This window comes from Drosophila hydei, unplaced genomic scaffold (assembly GCF_003285905.1).
Source record: "Drosophila hydei strain 15085-1641.00,03,60 unplaced genomic scaffold, DhydRS2 tig00008134-arrow-pilon, whole genome shotgun sequence".
NCBI lineage: Eukaryota > Metazoa > Arthropoda > Insecta > Diptera > Drosophilidae > Drosophila > Drosophila hydei.
In genome coordinates this window covers 2,660,573-2,674,920 of record NW_022045843.1, presented here as the reverse complement: position 1 = coordinate 2,674,920, position 14,348 = coordinate 2,660,573, and positions in this window count along the sequence as shown.

Sequence of the window (14,348 nt, the reverse complement as noted above, 5' to 3'; positions counted from 1 at the left end):
GTGTGCAACGAGCTTAACAACTGGCATAAACATTTCTTGTGGTCCCCGCAAAGCCAACATAATACGAGCACATATTATGGCTGTGGACTTCCACCTTCCTCTGCCTCTCTTCTCCCTCCTACTCCTATTCTCTGTACGCCTTTTTGCCTCTTTGAGGCTTTTCCTGCTTTGCCAGCCATGGCTGGCAGCTGGTTTGCACCAGCCACGAAAATATTAGTATTATTGTTGGGTCTTATATGCCGTGTGTTTGAAGAGCTTGCAGGGTATGTCTGAGCAGTCATAAATATTGAATAATTTAACATGTGAAAGACACTTCTTAAAATTAAATTGTACTTAAATGTTTCTTTTTTTTTAATATTTTCATTTATATTTCAAATATATTATTTTTTAATATATTTATAATTTTTTTAAAAGTTAAAATTCGAACTAAATTGTTTTAATTGTTAAGCAGATTTTTGGTATTTATAATATTGTATATTTATTTATTTATATGATATTTTCAAAATATTTTTATATATTTTATATTTATTTTTATTATATTTATATTTTTTAAAAGTTAAAAGTCGAACTAAATTTTTTTAATTGTTAAGCAGATTTTTAGTTAATATTTATAAAATTGTTGATATGATAAATCATGCAATTCTCCAAGCTTTTTCTGAAATTTGTAAAATTAAAATTGAAATTGGGAATTTTTTATTTATATTTCAAAATTTTGTCAATTTTTGTCGACCATATTTATTTATTTATTTTTCCTATTTAGAACAGCAAAAGTTCTTGAATTTCAGCTACAAAAATTAAGTTTACAGGGTACCTCGCAGTCCTGCCAGGCTTTCCATAGTCATTTGATACGCGATCAGAGTGTGTTCCTTTTACCATTAGACAAATTGCCTTTGCATACTAAATTTGAATTTTAAAACTGATTAAAATTGATATCGCATTTGGCAGGCATTCATTAAGCTATTAAAGCGCGATTCATTTGCATTCGTTTATTTTGTTTACCCTTAAATTGCATTTATTCAAACAGCATTCATTGTTACACTCATTATTGTTGTTGCTGTTGTACTTTGACATTGAATTCGCGCACGGAACACAAATGAATCCATTCAAACAAATCAGCGCTTGGGATTTTAGGCTGCAAAATTTGTGAAATGGAATTTGGAATTGAAATAGCGACTAGGGGTTATTTGATGCCCGTTCAAGTGGTGTAAGAAGTATATTGGCTTTTGGGTGAAGCTAGTTAAGATGTTTGCATGCAGTAAAATATAGCATATTTATTTATATATGTTTAGATGTAGCAATATGTATAGCTTCATCCGACAAAGCTCTAAGATTGGATACAACTACTTTAGGCCTTATGCAATTGGCATGTTATTATGTAGGCCATTCTTGTAGCTAGAAACTTGGTATTTGAAATAGCTTCTTTAGTATGATACTTAGAGAAAAAATGTAAGGCTGTGTAATATTTGAGGCGTGGCAAAACGGGCGAATTCTATATTTTTCGGACCCAAAAGCGAGATTATCTCTTCTTGTATAGATCAAGATTAAAGTTGTTGTATTGAAGGCCTCCTTTGGAGATGAGGGTAAGTCGAAAGAACCTTTATTTTCTATAGTCTGACCAAGCACAAATCTCCACAAATCTTATTCATTTTTGGTATCTTGAGCGAGTATTATATAGTCAGATACTTGCTCTTTCGCTTCTTCTTTTGGACTGCATTCACACTTGTTGCTGTTGAAAAAGTCAATCAACTGCCTGAATTTATGAGCTGCACAAATTTCTGCATGGCTAACTCGACGCGAATGGCATTTGCTAAAGCTGATTTGAGTTCTTTTAGTGCATTATTCAACGCACACACATACACACACATAGAGCTATGGCCTGCAAGGCTGCATTTATTTGTGTTGTGGCCGCATTTGGGCAAAGTTTTTCGCATTCATAATTAAATTGCGCGTGCCAAAACTGGGAAAAAACCTCGTTGCAGTCCCTAATTGATTTAACTTTGTTAACGATGGCACTTAAATCAATTTGTGCCTACAACAACAATTACAGCAACAGCAACAACAGTGAGTGAAACAATAGCTGTGGCATGTTTTGCAGTTGAATACCCCGTAATCAGTTTTCTCATCAGCTAAATGCCACTCAGATTTGACTAATTTGATGAATTTTGCAATTAACTATAAGCTCATTGCTAGTATTATTAATTGGCCAGATTTATAGTAGATAAACTTAAAGCGCTTTAAATTTGTTTTGGAAAATTATTTTTTATTTTTTTTGCGTTGAAAATGAATTGAAAATTCAGCAACAATTCAGTTCGGTTCGATCTGACCTAGCCTTGCCTAGGCTATGGCTTTCATTTATAATAACATCATTATATAATTGTACTATTGCTATATACTAATTACGTATTTGTGCTTCTATATATCATATGTCGTATCATAATATATAAATATTAACATTTCGATAATAGTACAATTTTTTTTACTATTTTCACTTGAGTAACGTATTATTATTATTATTTATTATTTTTTAAATATTTGTTTATTAGTTCAGTTAACTTCACGTTTTTTTGTTTTGCTTCGACTCCTTTTTTATTATAGAAATTTGTATTATTTATCTTCGTTCACATGTTCTACTTATTTTTTAGCAATTTTAACTTGACTTTACTTCATTTACCTTAAGTCACTGACTTGTTTAATGCCTGCTCAATCTTATTTAAATGATTTTTGTGCCAGTTTCTGGCTATACCTAGTTATTTTTAAAATTTGCTTTTTACCTGTTTACGTTTCTAGTTTTCTTTTTAAAGAAGTTCTTTACATTTATCTTTCTTTTACCAGTTCTTTTTGTTTTAAAAAAGTTCGTTTTACCCAGTTATTTATACAACGTTTTTTGTTAAGATTTCTTTTTCTTATTCACCTAAAGTGCACTTTTTGGTTACACATTTTTTCAACCTGTGTTTTTTTAAATTTATTAACACCAGTTTCCATTGCTTTACAATTTTTGCAGAAATATTTTTACAACTTGTAATGCAACTTCACATATTTTAAGTGATTTTTTTAGCTTACTTTCTTAACATTTTTTTTATACTTTTTTTAACTAGTATAGCAGAAGCAACTTGGTAAAGCGAATGTAAAAACATGGCTTAAAGAAATTGGTAAAATGTCTTAAGACTATGTAAAATTTTATTTCAAGTTGTGAAAATATTTCTGCAAAAATAGTAAATGTTTTAAAACGTGTATATCCATATATAGTTTTACTTTTCTTTTTCTTCACTTTATATTTTTTTCTATTATATTTTTTTTCGATTTTATGATATTTTATTATTATATTTTCATTTTATTATTTTTTTTGTTAGTTATCTATCTATGCTATGATATTAATATTGATTAAAATAATTAATTATATTCATATTATGATAAACATATGACTTCTTTATCTCTCTCGCAAAGCCTATCAAAGATCGTTCTAAAACTATAGTAATACAAAAAGATTTTTTTCTTGTATAGTAAATTGTATTAAAACTAATTTAAAGGAATTTATTTACGATGTGAAATGAGATTTGTGGTATATATATAATATATATGCAATTCATATAAATATATAAAATTCAAATGTCTATAGAGTATCTGGTAGTCTCGCACTATATAAATCTAGTAGTATATAAAATGTAATCCATTATTATATATTTTAAATGCTTTAATAGTTATGTTGAAAAACTGCTTACAGGGTATCTATAAGTGCAACACTTCCAGCTAGCCTGTTCTAGTTTTTTGGAGGCCCGCGTAAATTGCCCCTAATGAGGTTTGGGCGATTGCAACATTTTTGTTATGCATGTCATTTGGGGCTTTAGAGGGCGAAAATTGTAATTCGCTTGTGATTTGATAATGCTAATGCGCTTGCCGGACACATGTAGAAACTAGATTTATCAGAGGCCAAACAGAACTATATAGAAATTGTGTTACCATATAGAAATTCCGATTGAGCAAGTCTAACAGCTGTTGGCGGCATTTTAGCGTGAGAAATGAAAACAACAACAAAAATTGATAAAATACACAAAAATAAACAGAGCCAGATACAGAAACAGCCAAAGCACAGCAACAACAATAACAGAAGAAGGAGAAGAAGAAGCAGCAGCAGAGAAACAAGCATGTGGATGAGTGAAAAGCGTGATAAGAGCAAAAGAATATAAACGAGGCATAAAAATAATGCCTCATGCAGAACATGTTGAACTTACAACGGCAAGAAATAAATAAATATATATATATAAATTTATTCGTATATTTATATGAATAGTACAACTGGCAGCTGAAGAGTCTCTGGCTATGTGGGGGGGAGTTCTTGTCTTTTATTTTAAAAATAACACTTAAAAAACATGCACAGAGCGAAGTTGATTTGAGAAAAACGCGCACGAATTTGATATGATTGAAGATTTCATTAAATATATTTTTGTTTATCAATATTGTTGATAAGCAAATACTGTGTAAAACTTAAGGTAGGTTAAAAACACGCGTTCGCCTATATATATATATATAGATATTAATATATATATATATTGATAACAATCCCAATCCGGTTGAGACGAACAACGTTTTGAGAGCGCCAACGGGCGAATCGAAACTGAAACTAAATCCGACACAAAAAAAATAAAACTCGCTCAGCGCTGCTCATAAAGTTGATTTTGCAAAATGTTGTTGCTGTTGCTGTTACTGTAACAGCTGATTCTTTGAGCAGACATACTAACTACACACACAGACACCCGCACACACACTCGCACACATCGCACACTTATACACTTGATTTCACAGTGAGTTTGACAAGGTAAACAACTAATTACATATTAAATATTGTGTCGACATAAATATATTTGATAATATTTTTTTTAACATGTCAATTGTTGTTAATGAATTGTAAAGAATTCTTTTGTTGATTTATTCTATGACATTTAGCGTGCTTAAAACATTTATCCGGCAAATGCACTGTGAAGCTTATCTCGAATATTACAGAGGGCAAAATAAATTCAACTTATCGAACAAACATTGCAAACAGGTTTAATTTATAAAGAATTTTGCTTTATTTAAAATTTAAAAAAAAAAAGAATCAAAAACTTATTTTGGGAATAAATAAATAAGGAAGTATTTAAATATAAATATAAAATTAAATATATATATATATATATAAAAATAAATAAATAAGTATATATATAAAAATATAATATATAAAATATATATATAAAAAAAGGAGTAAAATATTTAATTTTTAAAAATGTAAAAAGCTTTAAGAAAAATACTAATAATTAGAATTAAATAAAATGTAAATAAAAAAGTAGTAAAATATTTAATTTTTGAAAATTTAAAAAATTATAAGAAAAATACTAATAATAAGAATTTATCTATGTATAAAGCTAATATATATAGCAGTATATTAGCCTATGTATAGGCGCTGTAAATATCCTTTATTGTTGTGGCAATCAAGCTTAAGTCTTCAGTTTGGCTTTAAGATTGACATAGAATTGTTATTGCCTGCCAAGCTTTGAGCTCTGCATTAATTGAATACGCAATTTATTGCAATGGCCATGGCTTAAAGTTTTAAAATAAAAGGAAAAACAAACGCAATTAATTGTAAACAAGGCTTAAAGCTCACTATTAATTGCAGTGACTGTCAAACTTCCAGCGGACTTAATTGCATGCACTCGATGCCATTTATCACTTTTGAACGTGATTTTACACGGAATATTTATATAAGCTTTAAGCTTTGTTTGCATACTTTTTGCCTGTACTGTTGCAGAATGCTGCATTATGCGTTTTACGTTATATGGATAGATGTATGTATGTATGTAAGTACCATGTATGTACGTATGTAACGCTGTAAAAGATGTTCCCATTATTGCCTACTTGTACAGTGAAGCCTTGCCTGAGTGGACTGCACTTAGACTCGGTTATAAATGACTAAATTTAGTTGAGCACACTTAGTCAGCGTTCACTGTACCTCAAATATGTTGATTCATGTCTCCAGCGAATTGCAGCTGTCTTTGTACCGCATGTTCCACTTTATCGCGCACTTTCTTTAGCAGCAACTTCGTCATACTTAAAACACGTGTAATCCCCCTCCCATTGCCCTCTCCCCCTCTCCCTCTCCCTCTCACTTTACCTTTCAATTGTCACGTCTCTTCCCTAAGGTCTCATTTTTTGCTTTTGTTTTTGCTTGTTTTATTGAATAATTTGATGGAATTTCCGTAAAATACAGTCGCAGACAAAGCCCGAATCTTTTTTTCGTGTTGTGCTCTCCCCCAAGTGGGGGTCATTATTCGATTAAGTCAAATTGTTATACTTTATTATTTATAATGCAAATCATCATCATCATGTGTGTGTGTGCTTGTCTGTCTATAAACCTTCCATGCCCTCCGCACCCCCTTTGGCACGCCCCTGCTCTGGTTATCTACTCATAATTCAAGAGCTAAACTAATCAACGTGTACTTTGTATATGGGCTGAGCCGAGTGCGAAATTTCGCGCAGTCAAAAAAAAAGATAATGAAATCGGTTGATAAAGTCGCTTTAGATTGTTTTTATAATATATAGGTTTATACTAAATCATTATTGGCTAATTGTAGATATCAGTTTGCATTAGCCGAGGTTTAGTAGCCAGGCAACCGTAAAGTACCCCATCTCTCCCCGCCGCCACTCCCTCTATCTCTGTCTGTCTTTTTTATTTAAATCAGTCACGTTTTCTTGTCATAGAATACACGTACACATGTGCTTCAATTAACTGGTTTTAACGTAGCCCTCGCTCATTAACTTGGCCCGTACAAAGATATTTAGTGACCGAACTAACCTGCTTGGGTAAAAACCGCATTTGAATGATTCTATCTAACTATTTGGCATGCAAATCACTTGCACTTAAGTTATTATAGAAACTAAGCTCTTCCAGTGCTAGGGAGTCATTATCTAAAGTGTGTCTAATTGGGGAAGTTTTTTTCTATAGTAGTTATAAATAGCTAGTTGTATCTAGTTACAAGCAGGAAAATCTACTTAACTTTGATTTATTCACTGCAGTTGGAATCAAGGAATTATTCATCAAATTTAATATTAAATATATTGTGATTATAAAACTCAATTTTAATATTTATTATACTTGATTAATTGAATTAATTAATTAAAGTTTAAAGAATTTGAAGCAAGAAATTGGAAAACTTTATTGCTCAAAAGTTTTCTTTAACTTCATGCCATAGAAAAGCAAATAAATTCAGACTCAATTGTTGTATTTGGTTTCAGTTTATATTCTAGAACTTTGTTTCTTATATATATGAGGAGTTTTATGATTTAAAAATTCAATTTTCAATTCAAAACTGCTCGAAAATCTAAATGTTAATATTATTTTTGTATACGAAAATATTTTCATATTTAAATATTCATCAAATTGGATTATAGATATAGAAGTGGTAAAGTTTAAGCTTTGTGGCTGCAAAATTTGACAGTTAAGTAACTGCATACTCCTCTTTCCTGGAAAAGATTTATTTATTTTAGAGCCATGAACGAGTATCATGCAGTCGTACTCGCCGCGTTCTATAACACTTTCAATTTTCCTATATATTTAACATTATTGCTATATATATGTTGTTCAGGTGTATATTACAGGTGTTCTACGTTGCTGTTATCATATTATGTTTTATTAATTATTTTTTTCATACCTTTTTTATCTTATCTTAACCAAAGGTGTGTTAACAGCTACAGAGAGCTACATCTAGACGAACTCATCAATCTATATATATTGTTCTTAATACAAAGTAACTGAATTATTGATAAGATTAAGAGCAAATATATATGGTATATATAAACATATAGATATAGATATAGATATGTTTATAGATATATAAAAAGTTAATTTCGTTTTATGTTAGTTAAGAACTGTTTAATGTTTATAGCCACATATTCAATTCTCCAGCTGCCTATGACTGTCTCTCTATGTGTGCATATATGTATATATGTGTATGTATGTATGTATGTATGTATGACATCAATAGGTAATCATTTGAATGTTTAGTAAAACACAAGCGAACCGCCGCCCCGAGAGCTGAGCTCATTAAGCGTGCAGAGCCAAAGCTGGCAAAGCCAACGTCCCGTCCTGATTGCCACATTTCCCATGCACTTTCCATTTTCGCACTTTGCCACTCATGCTGCATGCCACTTGGGCGCTTGGCCACTGGTCGAGCTGTGTGTGTGTGTATATGTGTGTGGCGCTTTGTTCTCGATTTCAATCTCACATGAATTCCAAATGCAATTTGTCGTCGCTGTGCAGCGGCTCTCGGGCAATTGGCTGAGAATGAGCAAAAGCTAGCGACCAATTAGTTAGGACCTTGCCAAAGGGAACAGCAGCAGCAGCAGCAGTAAGAGAAGAAGAAGAGCAAGTAGCAGAAGTTGAAGCTGCAGCAACAGTTTTCGCCTTAAACTGTTGCTCAATTATTAATGCCAACAATTTGCTCAAATTGCTTTTGGCAACATTTTTGGTTTATTTTTGTGTTTTTTTTTAGCTCATTTGTAACATTAGCTTAAGCCAGGATATTTCATCAAAATGCTGTAAGGAAGTTGCTTCAGTGATTCCCATGCCCAATCGCCGAAATTACTTTTTGTATTTGCTTTGTATAAAGACATAATTTGCATATAAATATGAAATATTTATAGATCTTTTTTATGTCTGGAATATTGGCTACTTTATATACCCTGTAAACAGCGCATGGGGAAGCTTATTGTATTCAAATAAATGTTAACTGCTATAGGCTATAATGCTCGACTGGCAAATACTCTAACTTAGTTTGTCAATTGAAATTTGTAACTTCAAAAGGCCAGCAATGTGCGTATATCTATACGTATTTCAACAACTCGAAAAGCTCAAAGTTCCTCCAGTTAGATCTATATAGATATACACACATATTTTTATATATATACAAATATATATTTACGTATATATGTGTACAGAAGGGCGCAAAGGTAATCACCCAGGCTACAACTTTTGCAAATGTCGCCAAATGTCAACTCGTTTTTTGACATTTGTGGGGCAAACTAGCGCAGAATGCAAATCGACAAACCATGAATGACATTTGGCATTAAATGGGAATTGTATATATCTAGGAATTGGTTTTTAGCAATCTAGCACAACACTACCTGGGCTTGGAGTCGGATCTTTCACAGATGAAAGCAAAGCAAAGGAAATTTGAATTTACAAATATAAAATGTTTCTTAGAAAGGAAAATAGATAGAATAGAACTGAAAATTATTAAAAAGGCACAAAAAATGAACTAAAGAAACTAAAGAGAAGTAAAAAGATCCAAAACGAACTAATAGGAACTTAAATGAACAAAAACGGATGAGACTAAGAGGAACCAAAAAAAAAAAAAACAAAAAGAATCAAACTAAAAGGACTTAACAGAAACTAAATAAAATTAAAGGAACTGAAAGGAGCACAGAGAAACTTATTAAGCTTAAAGGAACAAGCAGAAACTAATTAAGCTTAAAGGAACTTCAAGGTACAAGATAGGAACCAGGAACAAGAAAGGAACTAAAATGATCTGAAAGAAACTAGAAAGGAACTAAAAGGAATTGCAGCACTGGAACGATCTCGCTTGATGTTTGACTGGTTAAGCGTAAGATAACTCTACAATACAGGGTATATGTCTGCTCATCATGCTTGCTCCGCTGCTTAGAGTCGTCACATTAATGACTCTTGCTGTGTGCCATAGCCGCAGCATTGTCGAAGGATGTGGAGTAGCTGCTCTGGCTGCTGCGTAATTTCAGCTGCGATTACCGCAACACGCATTTGTCAAGCGCCTCTTAAGCCGCGGCAAATCGCATAATTATGGAGGCTGTGCTCTGCTGGGCTGGGCTGGGCGTGGCGCCGCCCACTTGAATGTGACATAATTTCCGCAACATTTATTTATTAATTAAAAAAGAAAACATAAATGAGACGAGAGAATCGTGCGCCTGGTAAATGGCACTTTATCTGCGCCTTGCCAGGCTCCACTGTGGGCAGTTAAGCTAGATTAATTACCAAATAAATGTCATTTCATTTGTTCAAACTTTTCAAAAGATTCTCAAATTTGCGGCAATTATCATTCCTGTTGGAGCACAGCAGGCACAGGATGTTGCCACATACCTGACTATGCGCTATACAGACTACGCCTGGGATTATGTTGTGGGAAATGTTGAATGTGTTTGCGGAACTTGATAATTAATTATATTACTCTGAGTAATTCTGTAAACAAATGAATCACATCTAAGAATTGTTATCTAGTATAAGCATACAGCTAGTTCATATATCTTCTCTCTCTCTCTATATATATATATATATATATGTCTACCCAATCTAATCTAAGCAAGCAATGCCACGCGACATACAATGTCTGCTAATCACATTATCTTAGCCATATAATTTGAATTGAATTAGCTTAGTTTAAGTTGTGTTTGCTAAATTAAATTGTCAGACAAGTTTGTTATCTTTGGAAATACTAGACAAGTTGGTTACACTCCAGAGATCAAAGTTCCGCTCAAGTTAGACAAAAAGATAGGCGAAATAAAGGCTGCACACTGAGACAAAAAATGTTCAAGTTGATGGCTTCAGCTGACTTTAAAAGTTATCTGAAAGAAGACTCTTGACTTCATATATATAAAGGAAAACAAGGAGGCGTGTTCTAGTCGGCAGTGTTCGACTAAGAAATACCCACACTCCATAATGCTCATCATTGACAAAGCACAAAATATTATAGATTGAAGGCGATGAAAGTTACCCATGTTTGACTAACTTGTTAGCTGTAAATATATAACAAATTAGATCAGACATTACTAAATCCTTCTTAGCAATTACATATACTTTATGAGCTCGGCTATGCCTCCATTTACAGCAAGCATACTTTCATCAGGCTTGCCTTTCTTCCATTCAGTTTAATTTGTTGCAGCTTATTGTCTTGGTCCCTAGAGCGCATTTGGCTAGTCAGTGAGCCTGTAAGCCAGCATATTCAACTATAGTCTAGACTTATTTATTACTTATTCAATTCTATTCTACAATATTTCAAAATCATAATTCAGAGGGTGTAATCATTTCAGCCTTCGCTTGTTGCTATTGCTAAGCCTTAACTTGATTTGCTTCTAAGTATTTAGAGTGTCTGAAAATTCTTATTCAAAAACTTTGTTTAGTTTTCTTTAAGGCGTCCCTCTATTTCTACAGAACTAAAGCAGTTTTTTATAGGATATCTTACAGCTCAGCTTTGCAATTGATTCCATTTAGTCTAAATATTTGCAGGTATTCAAGAATTCTGCATCAAAACCTCAGTTTATTGAAACATACTTTTATGTTATGTTCTCTGCAGAACTTCCTCAATATATAAAAGCTTGCCTTTTACAGGGTATCTTGCAGTTGAGTTGGAAATTATTTACATTTAATTTGAAATAATGCTAAGGAAATCAAACAAAGGCTTTCAGGCTTCTCTCTGCATCTCGTATGTAAATTTCTACAGGATATCTTGCAGTCGCACCTTCCATTGTTCACATTTGGTTCTAGTGAGTGCTCAGACCATTTTCAGAAAGTCTTATTATGCAATTTCTACTGCTGCGGCCGTTGCTGCTGCTGCTGCTGCTGCATGAGTGTGCCGCATTCATTTCATATGCGAGAATCTCGATTAGTTAGCAGTTTTTCCATCATTTTTTCTGCTTTTCTTTCTGGCTTTTTAGTTTTTGGTTTTTGGTGGCTTTGCCAGTTGCGTTGGCCTGGTCAGATGGATTTTTAATTGCGCAGCTTTTGCATTTGATGGCCGTCATTTTGCTGGCGTTGTCAGTTCCCTAATTGGACATTTTGTAATTAACTTCAATGGCAGTTCACTTGAGCAGCATTGCCACTTTTCTCGCTCTTCCCGCCTTTCTCAGTTGTTTTTCTTGCCCTCATCGAACACTTTTTTCACATTCTGCTGTGAACTCTTATTGTGGCTTTTGGCTGCAGCGTCGCCTTTACTATTGTTATTTATGTGCAGCTCGTTAGTTTTTCCTTCTTTCTCATTTTTGGCGGTTTCTTATTTATTTTTGTTGTCGTTGGCATTTAGCTGCAGAGCTTTTGCTGTAATCGCTGAATTGATTGCACGCTGCACTCGAGCGTATCCTAATTGATAACATTGTAAGGTAGTTTATTTATCTCCGGCTAAAAGTTAAGCAACCTGCTTGCTGTCAGTGGGTTTAGCGGGCGGTTCGGAGGGGGTCTTGAGGGCGGCTTTAAACGTGGCGCTCAGGAAGTGCCCTAGTTGCAAAGTTCAATCAATAACTTAGCAATGCAATTGTACCTTAATATAGAAAGTGCTTTTTAAATGCACTTAGAGAAATTAAATAAGATAACAGAGGTGCTTGAGCTTATGTAAAATTTTGAGAATTCCATATTATTAATATTATAAAATTTTGCATATATATAATTTTAAAAATTTTTTAGACCTACTTAAAATCATATTGAAATGCAAAATTATATATATTATTTGTTTTTCTATTCACATTTTAGTTACAAATATTTTTGGTTTTTATTGTTTAAATTATTTTTTTATTGTTATTTTTTTTTTTAATTTTACTATTTAGCCTTTTAGCCTTTAGCCTTTCTTTCCTGCATAAAATATAATTTTTAGTACAGCTCAACTATCCAAAAGATTACAAGCTCCGCAGCATATGGCAGCATAAAATCTTATAATCTTCAACTAGCTCACGCGCAACATTTACAACTTCATATTTCTTCAAGTGTACGTGTTAAAAAAAGCAAAACTTTTAGTTTTACCGTTAGTTGCTCGCATGCAATTTTATGAACGCTTCCCATTTGTTTCCTTCCTGTTGATTGAAGCTTATTTAAAGCGTTTTAAAGTGCTTAGCAAGTAGAGAGCGCAAAAAGAAGCCAAGAGAGAGAGCGGGAGCGAGAGAAAGGGAGAATGAAAGAGTGGCAGCGCGCTTGAAAGTACTTCAGTTCAAAAACCTCCAAGCATTGCGTCACAAAATTCACGCCATAGACAAAACACACACATGCAGAAATGCTGCGAGCGCTAGGACACACACACAGACACTCACACAGGGACAACAGACTTTGTGTGAAGCTTTTCATACTACCAGCGGCTCGTCAACAATCAGCCGTAAGTTTGCCTGAGTGTGAAAAAGGGAGAACAGACACATGCACACATTCATATACAAGTAGTCAGCAACCGGTTTGGTCTGCTCGGTTGTGTGTGTGCTTTTGCCAATTGTCTAGCGTCGCCTTTTGAGTGGGCTTTTGGGCGCTGCTTAGAAAGACGACACCTGGAAAACTGCAATTGCTTGTGCTGCTTCTTAATCTTGTTCTAAATATAAACGCCAAACTAAACGAAACATATGAAATGATGTAGATGTATGCAGAAAAAAAATCAATTTATGGATTTTAGTTTTTTGTTTGGCTTGAGTCAACAAAAAAATGCACGTGTTTATTTTTCTACTTCTCCATCTCCTTCTTTTTTGTTATTCTTTAGTTGAGATTTAAATTTGTCTGCTATTTAAACAGCTGCCTGCTGTGTACAATAGCGCGTGTGCAATTAATGCAATTGAGCTTAATTGCTAGCAAATGAAATGCAAAGCACTCATGAGTGAGGGAGCCGGAGAGAGAGGCAGCGGCAAGGAACACACTTAACTTACCCCGTTAGTTGAAGCTGTCGTAGCAGCACACAAAAGCGCGCTAAAATGCCAGCACATGTATTTGAGTGTGTGTGTGTGTGTGTGTAGGTGAGTGTGAGAGTGAGTTTCTATGTGTCTGTGGGTATGCGTGCGTGCGTAAGTTTTACGGGCTGTCGCGCCACTTTTTTGTGAATGTGAATGAAATTTGTTGTTTTTTTTTTTTTGTAAAAATAGCGAATTTAAATGCGCTGCTCTGCAGCAGCGTTCACACTCACATTCACAATTCAGATGTAATTCACAATTACGCGCCGCCTTTTCTTGTCTTTATTTGCTTTTTGCACAGGAACTGCAGAAACTCTTTAATTGTCCTTAAATTTGTCTATATTATCTTTTGCTGCTATTGCAAACAGTTTGTGACACACGCTGAACAGGACTACTGCAAGTCGTGTTGCCTTTGGCCATTTTATAGGACCTGCTTAGGTTCCACACAACAGCTGTTCTTGGATGCTGTGGATGCTCTCGCTCTCTATCGCTCTCGCCAATGCGCAGTTACAAACAAGAGCCGAAGAGCGACTAGCCGTTAAACTAAATTTAATTAGTCAATGATGATGCTCAAATATATTTTCATATTTATTATTTCACCTTAGCAAAATCAAAGTCCATTTCCGCGCTATCAGTAAAAAGCTCTTTATATGTTGTGCCTACAA